The sequence below is a fragment of the Populus euphratica genome, unplaced genomic scaffold (assembly GCF_000495115.2).
Source record: "Populus euphratica unplaced genomic scaffold, PopEup_1.0 scaffold725.1, whole genome shotgun sequence".
NCBI classification, from domain to species: domain Eukaryota; kingdom Viridiplantae; phylum Streptophyta; class Magnoliopsida; order Malpighiales; family Salicaceae; genus Populus; species Populus euphratica.
In genome coordinates, this window is record NW_011500591.1 from 105,056 (window position 1) to 114,627 (window position 9,572).

Sequence of the window (9,572 nt, forward strand, 5' to 3'; positions counted from 1 at the left end):
GGGATATTTTTCACCACAATATACGAGTTGTGAAAAATACTTTGTCTTCTAAGATGGTTGAAGATTATTAGAGCACTTACATGAATTCTTTCCATAAAAATTCATTTGGGCACACGAGCCTATAATAAATTTGAAATGCCATAAATTTTTTCTTAAGAGTAAATCTTTTTTTTCTGAACTATAGACCAACTACTGGAAATGCCATAAATTTTTTCCTAAGAGTAAATCTTTTTTTTCTGAACTATAGACCAACTACTGATTAGGAACATATCTATACCTTTAAATTATATTTAGATCGCATAATATAACCCATCTCAGATAAAGTAGATTTGAAAATGTTAATACTTTTCATAAATATAATTAATTTTTTAATTTTAAATTTTTAATAATACCAATATGTATGACCAAGTCTTTTAGCAATTCTAAAAAAACAAACATATAGTATCAAATAATATTTTAAAATCACACATCGTAATTAAATTATGGCATGTTTTTTTCCCTCTTAAAACTACTACTAGTAAATTTGTGTTTTATAATGTGATGTAAGGTATTTAAAAAGTATTTTTAATTAAAAATATATTAAAATATCTTTTTAACATGTAATGTATTAAAAAAATTTAATAATATAACTTAATAATATTTTAAATAAAAAATATTTTACAAAACAGGTTAAAAAAAAACTTCCCATGGATATAGTGATCGTTAGTTACGGTTTGCTAAGTTTGAGGACACTTCAGTCCCTCACATCTCTCCCAATCACACATACACACGCACATTTTTTTCCAACAAAAGTAACAACCGACTCACTCAGTGAGATCTCTCAACACGAAAAAAAAGAAAAAAAACTTTACCTTTCTATTTACGAGTAGTCGAGCTCAAAACTACGAGTTTCAAGAATGTTGGAACAAACAACGCGAGTTTCTCGACAAACCGGAAAATACAGCCTTCTTAACCGTCGAGATCCACAGCCCTAACGTCGATAAAGGTCACACGCATAGTGCGCGCCAGCTGTCCTGGCTCTGGCTTCTAAAATTCCAACAACTCGCGACCTCCCTGGCGTGGCTCACAGACGGCTTCATTGACCTCCTCCGCACAGCCAATCGCAGGATCGCTGCTAGCAAAACAGGCTTCCTTCCGATTCGTCAATCTCATCACGGCTTTACAGGATCATAAAATATTTTTTATTTCTGGTGATTCTGTTGCTGTGTTTCGAGTTAATCGCGTATTTGAAGGGATGACATTTCAGTCCCCCGTCGATGGAGTCGGCGGAGGCCGCGGTCGAGAGAGCCTATGTATTGGAAATAAGGGCGAATTACGTGGCGCCACCGCTGCAGAGCTTGACGAATCTGTGTATTATCTTGTTTTTAATACAGTCGGTAGATCGTATTGTGTTGATATTAGGGTGTTTTTGGATCAAGTTTAGGAAATTGAGGCTGGCGGCTGCGGTGGAATATGTTAGGGAGAATGTGGAGGATAACATAGGAGGTCCAACTTGGGTGGTTTTACAGTGTTTTTATACAATGTGGCCAAATCTGATGGACACCCCTTGAAAGTTACATGATTTTATCAATGACCTTGAATAACATCATTGCATGTTACAACAAATTTAACTTCGACATCATTTAGTTGCATGGGAAACTCCCTATCTTTCTCTCACTAGTTAATTTAATCTGCCAGAAGGAAATGTATCATTTAACAAATACTGAGCGCTCAAATTTTCAGTGTATTCCAAACAGGAATTTGTTTGTTAAATTACAGACCTTTGTTTATAAATAAAGTTCCCTTCCCGAGATCTTGTAAAATAGTTTTAATGCAGTGCTCTGCGTCATAATTATGGGTATCAATACTCCATTTTTATATTCAAGGATAATTTATACATATCAATTTGCAACAGGCAACACATGATCAGTTGGCTGGTTTCTCATTTCATTTCCTTAAAGTAACATGTATTCAGATGGATCGCATGTAAGAGGGTCAGTGAAAACTTAGCTTTACTTTCTGTTCTGATGAGAAATTCTTTGTCCTTGTTCTTGCTTTCCTGAATTTGAAGGGGAAGGATGACCTTACATTGGTCCAAGCAAGGTGGGCATTTGTAAACAAGGATGAAAACTTGCTTACAAGACTGCAGAACATGAACTTATCATTCCACTTTGAGGTTGAGCAACAGGTGAATGGTGTTTTCATCAACTTTTTTGGTTTCAATGGAACTGCTGGTGTATGGAGGATTAAAGCCCTCGAAGAATGTGGTGGTTGGTTGGAACGGACAACAGTTGGAGACATGGATAGTGCTGTTCGTGCTCATCTTTATGGATGGAAGTTCATATATTTGAATGATGTTAAGGTTTGTCATGGTATTAAAGTTTTTAGAGTCACTTTATACCTTTGGGGGTGGATAATCAACCTAATAAAATTATTTATCATTTTGCAGTGACTTTGTGAACTTCCAGAGTCCTATGAGGCATACAGAAAACAGCAACATCGTTGGCATTCAGGTCCAATGCAGTTGTTCCGCTTGTGCTTTGTTGACATACTTTGTGCAAAGGTACTGAAGTTTCCCCCCTCTTGCTATCATTTATATTTGGTAGATATTGAAGTCCTTTTTTTTCTAGAAAAGATGCCTTTATATCTTTTGAAACCAGAAAGTTCTTGGATGTCATTTCTGGTGCATATAATTTACTCTTCCTAGCAGAAAAGTTGGGTGTTTTGTGCTTCTGACAAACATAACACAGACAAAAGTATTTATCTTGACATGGAAAAATTTAAAGGGAAATAATGAATTGTCTAGAGCTGGACTAGATTTGCAAGATACTGTGACTAAAACATAGTTGTTTGACTTCCAGTTTCACAGTTATTTATGCATGTATTTGTTTATATATTTCGGCTTCCAATGGCTTCAAATGCTATTAATACTATGAAAAAGTGGACGAGAGACCATGGGTGCATCATTCCCTGTTGGATGCAGAACCATAGATGCTGACCTTATAGCAGTCAATCGAGCTAGTGATAGTGGCTGGTTGTTGAGCATATCAACTATTTCTAAATATCTTGATGGATTTAAGAAAATTCATGTTCAAATGAAGGTTACGTTTAGCTTCATGTTTCTTCATGGTCTAAACGGGCTCTTGTTCCATGAGATTAGTCAGGAGGTTTTTCTACCTAAAATAAACACCATGTCAGTGCTCTCATGTCTTTTTGGTGATTGGCTATTGGTTCCTTTAATGTTGCTTCTTAAGCAGATATAGAGAAAGCATTGTAATTTTATTTTTGTGATGCTTATTCTGTGGTTTTTATTGTTATGGAGGTTGTCTCAATGTCCCTCATTCTGGTGCACGTTCTTTTCTTCTCTCGATAAAATCTTGTTTTTTTATCAGAAAAAAATCCCCAAGTTGTTATTTATTAGGGAGAGAATCCATGTACCAACACTTCTGTAACCTTGAAGGTCATAATGCATGTGCTCCTATGCTAATTTATACTCTCGACTGATCAGTTGGGAACTTAGCAATATATAAACTCCTAAAATTAGAAAAATTAGTCCTGGTCCTGCAACTTCAGGATTGTGGAGAGGAAGATTGGACTTGCAAAACTTGACCAGAGAATTTATAGCATCTTTGTTTACCACATTGATATGCCAAGTATTTTTCCCAATCGCTAGAGAGACAGAATTCAGAAATATTCAGCTATCTAGGTTCCTCATCCCAGTGAAATGAAAAATGAGAAACAGCAAAACTTGTCTGCCGAATAAGTTCTCTTGTAATGATCATTTCCATCAAATAATTATTTGGGTGTTGACTTTTGGAAGTGAATCTTTTCAACTCTATAAACAACCTAAAATACTTCATTACCAATACAGGTGTCTTTTGGCAAGAAAGCGAACATGATATTTCTTTTCTTCTTTTCTTCTTACTACGGAAGCTCATCCTGCCTTTTTATTCATTCACTCTCTTCTGCATCATTCTCCCAATTACCATGTTCCTGCCAGAAGCACAGCTACCAGCTTGGGTTGTTTGTTATGTCCCGGGAATTATGTCTATCTTGAATATCCTCCCAGGACCGCGATCATTCCCCTTCATAGTCCCATACCTTTTGTTTGAGAACACCATGTCCGTGACCAAATTCAATGCCATGATATCAGGATTGTTTTGATTAGGAAGTTCCTACGAGTGGGTAGTTACAAAGAAATTAGGAAGGTCATCAGAGGCAGACTTAGTTGCATTTGCTGAAAAGGAATCTGACCCTTTGGTGGTAGAAACTACTAGTCTCCACAGGTCATCCTCAGAATCAGGCCTGGATGAGCTGAACAAGATAGGAACAACCAAGAAAACTGGGAAAAAGAAACGGAACCGTTTGTATAGGAAGGAACTGGCTCTGGCATTGATACTGTTAACTGCCTCTTGAGAAGCTTGCTATCAGCCCGAGGAATTCACTTCTACTTCCTATTATTTCAAGGGATCAGTTTTCTGGTTGTTGGTCTTGATTTGATTGGCGAACAGGTGAGTTAACCATGGTGGCATTGAAGATCGATGACTCTCTCTCCCATGATAGCCTGTGATGTAAATGCCACCTCATATCCATCACAAGAAATGCAAATGCTTGGCTGTTCTGCTATTGATTGAAGCAATTTGCTCATCTGTTCTCGGAAAGGGTTTGTAATCTATCTATTCGCATATATCAGATAAAGGGCCACAGTATCATTTAGTTATGTTAAAGCTCTAGAGAGAGCTTCAGTGAATGTACTGTATCATCAGCTGGGGTGGTGCATTTTCAATTTGCTATCACAGCTATGCATCTCAGGTGTACTGCTCTGGCTGGCCTCTGGACGCAGCAAATGGTTCTTTGAGAGGCACGACAGCCTCCCTCCTCCATGTTCTCGGCTACAACAATTGATTTCAAGCTTGTTCTAGAGAGTTGAAAATGGAATATCCTTTTCCCCTCATATAATCCTCTGCCACATGCTCCAAATGAGGTCCATCTTGAAAACCAAACCATTATATATATATTTATATATATAGCGAGAAGTACTGTAGGTTCCCCGCCTTTTACTTTCCCCTTATTAATATATTATATTATTATAATTATTATATTATAATAATAATTATATTATATTATAGAACTACTTTTTTTCATTTTCATTTTTTTTGTTTTTTTCAATGATTTTTTTTATTTGATTTAGTTTGTTAACATTAATTTTTTTTATTTAATTATCATACTTTCATGATATGAATTTCGGATTAACATGTTTTGATGAGTTAACCTGATTTAATAAGTTAATGCAGATTTTTTTTAATTAATTTTTTTGTTTATTTTAGTTTGTTAATGTTAAATTTTTTTCTATTTAATTATCAGACTTTCATGATACGTATCCTAGACTTGACTAGTTAACCTAGTTAATTCTGGGTAAACTCGTTAATTTTTTTTTATTTAGTTATCAAACTTTCATGACGCGAATATCAGATTTGACGGGTTAACATGGTTTGAAGGATTAACCCAATTAATTTAGATTTTTTCTCTTTTTCTTCATAGCTTTTTTCTTCCTATTGGTTTTTTTCTTTGTTTTTTTTAATTAATCTATTTAATTATTACATTTTATGACACAACCTTATAGCTAGACTCACATCCAATGCTTATAGGTCCTGTGTTGTAGTCATGCTCATTTAAACTTAAGTTATGTAAGTTTAATATTATTATTAATATTATGAATATCTTAGTTTTTTTTGATATTTTTTATGCAAGAAAAAAAAAATACCCATGGTGTATGATTTTGTTTTTTTTTCCCTTTCTAAGCCTTACTACACGGTACAGTCTACGGTGAAAAAGCTTATACTTTTACTTTATTTTTTTCTATAATTTATTAATATTAAATTTTTTCTATTTAATTATTAAACTTTCGCGACACGAATCTCAGTTTTGATGGTTTAACTTAATTGATTTAGATTTTTTTCTTTTTCTTCAATAGGTTTTTTTTTCTTTACGTTTTTTTCTCTTTGCTTTTTCCTTTTTAATTTAGTTTATTAATATTAATTTTTTTTCTGTTTAGTAATCATATTTTCATGACACGAATTTCATGTTTGACGGGTTAACCTAATTTGGTGAGTTAACTTAGCTGATTCAGATTTGTTTTTCATTAGGTTTTTTTTTTAATTTCATCTTTTAATATTGTATGCAGTCTTTAATAAAAAGGCTGATGATTTTAGTTTTTTTTTTGCTTTTTATGCCTTTTATTGTGGACTGCATCGTGCAATTTACGGTGAAATAGCTGATATTTTTTTTCTTTTTAATTGATTTTTTTATTTAGTTTGTTGATATTAAATATTTTTTTATTTAGTTATTAAACTTTCATTACATGGATCTTAGGTTTGACGTGTTAATCCAATTAATTTAGATTTTTTTTTCTTTTTATAAGTTTTTTTTGTTATTTTTTCTTTTAAATAAATATTTTTTTTATTTAATTTAGTTCATTAATATGATTTTTTTTTCTATGTAGTTATTGGTTGATGCTTTTTTTCTATTTAGTTATCTTAGGTTTGGCTAATAGAAGAATTTTTTTTTTGTTTTTATGCCATTGATTGTGGATTGCAGTGTAATTCACAGTGAAAAGATTGATGCTTTTTTTTTTGTCTTGATTTTTTTTAAGTAATTTTTTTTTGTTTAATTTAGTTTGTTAATGTTTATTTGTTTTCTATTCAGTTATTAAACTTTCATGACATAAATTTTAGGTTTGACGGGTTAACCTAATTAATTTTAGGTAACTCATCAATTTTTTTTTTTGTATTTAGTTATCTTTGAAGAGTTAACTCAATTAATTTAAATTTTTTCCATTTGTTTTTTTTTCTGTTGTTTTGTTTTCTATTTAATTATCATATTTTTATGATACGTTCTTTCAGCTAGGCCTATATCCAAGGCTATTGGATTTGGTATTGCAGTCATACCCACTTAAACTTGGATAATGCAAGTTTAATGTTATTATTAATATTATGAATATTATTTTTAAGTTAGGTGTTACAGTTAAATTCAAGACTCTATAGCTTTGCAGAATGATCTAATATTTTTTTTTTATTAATACACACAAAGCATGGTATGAGTGCTTTTTTCACATTTTAACCACTAACGGATTCGAAAAGAAACTAATCTCACCATCAATTCTATGTTGGGGTAGGGTTTAATTAAGAAATAATAAGATGGTGTCTATATAATCAAATAAATTAAAAGATATATGAACTAATAATTTTTATATAAAAAATATTAACGCTAATTAAATATTTATAATAGAAGGCTTCTCTTTATGTCATGCAAATATTTTATTATGGCTTTTCTTTTTTTATATAATTTTTTTATTTTTTTATTTTATAGGTTAATTCTGTGGTTAAAAAAAATATATTTTTTTATTATTTTATCATGATAAAAAGACTTATCTGCATAAATTATAAAAATTATAAACGGGAAAAAAAAATTTGAAAGTAAATTACAATAATCTCTTTGAAGTATTCTGATATTAAAATATAATGATTATTATTTTTAAAAAATAAACTAAATGATTTTAAAAGTAAAAGGAGACATTAATTAAAATTTAAATTAAAAAAATTAATGAAAAAAGAAAGCAGCCTGTTGATTAGTACTTAAAAGTGTATTTTTATCATGGTTTTATATCATCATTTTGCATTTGAAGTATCAATAACTCTTTAACTAAAGCATGTTTTATAATAATATATCTAATAATATAAGATACCTTTAATTTGTGGTAAATGTTCATTTTAAATGCAGGCCTATCACATAAATGAAAAGATTGATTGATGAATTTAAGAACTGAAATTGAAACGACAAAGAGATGGCCAAACTTAGAAAAGAGATGTCGGTGCAATCCAAACCGGAACACTGTTCGGTAATTGGGTCATATCTAGAGCTATATATCTCAGATTTAGGTCCAATTTATATGGATGGAAAGGTAAGACATAGGCCTACAACTTTCATATGGAGCCCAAGATCTAAAAAGGCCATTATCAAGTCCAAATAGTAGCAACAACAAAGAAGCCCGAATCTGTCTTCCAGCCCGAGCACTGTTCGGTATTTTGGCCATATCTGGAGTTCTAGAAGTCCAAATGAGCTGAAGTTTTTACACAAGAAAGCTGAGACAATTGCCTACAACTTTCATGTTTGCAACTGGCTCCAATTTTGACGTTATCAATGACGTTTTGGGCAGACAAGAGAAGATAAGGATTGTCACCAAGTCAAAAGTTGGTCACCCACTTATCAATTAGTCATCAAATCAATAGTTCCCATTTTTGGCCTATAAAAGGAGGCATTTGCCATGCATTTAGGCATCTTGGTGTTCAGATCAAGATCATGCTCTTCCTTTCTCTCTTTGTATTTTTTATGCTTTGTTTTCATTAATATTAAGTTTATGCCTTTCATTTCCTTTCCTTTACTTAGTTAACTTTTATGTTCTTATTTTGTTTATCTATTATTAGGCCTATTGGCAAGTTAGCTTACAATCTTGGATTATTAATTTTCTTAGAAGTCATTGGCTAGCTTTATTTTTATTTTAATGGATAATACATTGAATGTAAAACAATTTATTGATCATATCAAATGACTAGTTTAAGTTTTTGGATCGTAAAACTGTTTTTTATAACTTATTTTTGCCTAAAAAAATATTATAAAAATCTTAATAAATTCATGTTTAATGATATAAATATCATCAAATCATTTTAAAAAAATAGATAAATAAAAAAACTCTAAAAACCTGATTTATTTTTCTGGTATGTTTAAATGGTAAAACTACCTTTATTTTCAAAAATGAACTTATTAACTGAAAGATACTTATTAACTGAAAGATCAATCCATTTTATTGTCGACCAAATATTTTTTCATCTACCTTTTTTAATGATTTCATCTTTATTCTCTCAATATCTAGAAACTAAAATATAAAAAAATAAAATTTAAGATTAAAATGTAAGAAGCTAAAACAAAAGAGAACAATACATGAATTAAAACTTGAAGTATCAAATTGAAGATTTCACTTTAAAAATTATTTTTTTTTAATTTTTTCAAACTATAATCTAAAAATTTATTTGGTAAAACCAATTTTTAATTTAATATTCAAAATGTTTTTACTTCACACTAAGGTTAGAGTATGGAAAGCAAAAAAAGAAAAGAAACGAAATTAACACATAAAACTATCTTAATATGACTATGAAATTGAAAAAAAAAATGAAGGTGGGTAAGAAAATATCATTATTAACATATCAACTCCTAACAAGTTTTAGTTTTGTTTATCATGTAATTGTAATTGCAATTGTAATATAGTCAACAAGTAATAACAAAATGTGTGACATATTTTTTTTTAGAACCTTGAAGGTTAATTTTAAGAAGATATTTTTTTAGATTTGATGAACCCAAATTTAATAGACTCAAAATTCTCAACAACCCTAAACAAATGAGTTCAGGTCTTGTCTAGATCCACTGACTATCGACTTTGAGCTGAGAGCATTTTTTACCTCTAATGGACTTAGGCAACTCACCCGAGCTCGACACTTTTGGGTAATTTTTTAGGACCTCCATGTGGTCCCTTTAATATT

General features: G+C 31.0%; 2 pseudogenes; both read left to right on the top strand.

The window, feature by feature from the left end:
• The first annotated feature begins 795 nt into the window (after nt 1–795).
• LOC105115538 (probable xyloglucan glycosyltransferase 6) lies at nt 796–1,739 on the top strand (annotated as a pseudogene).
• On the top strand, nt 1,700–4,800 carry LOC105115539 (probable xyloglucan glycosyltransferase 6; annotated as a pseudogene).
• Nucleotides 4,801–9,572: the final 4,772 nt, after the last annotated feature.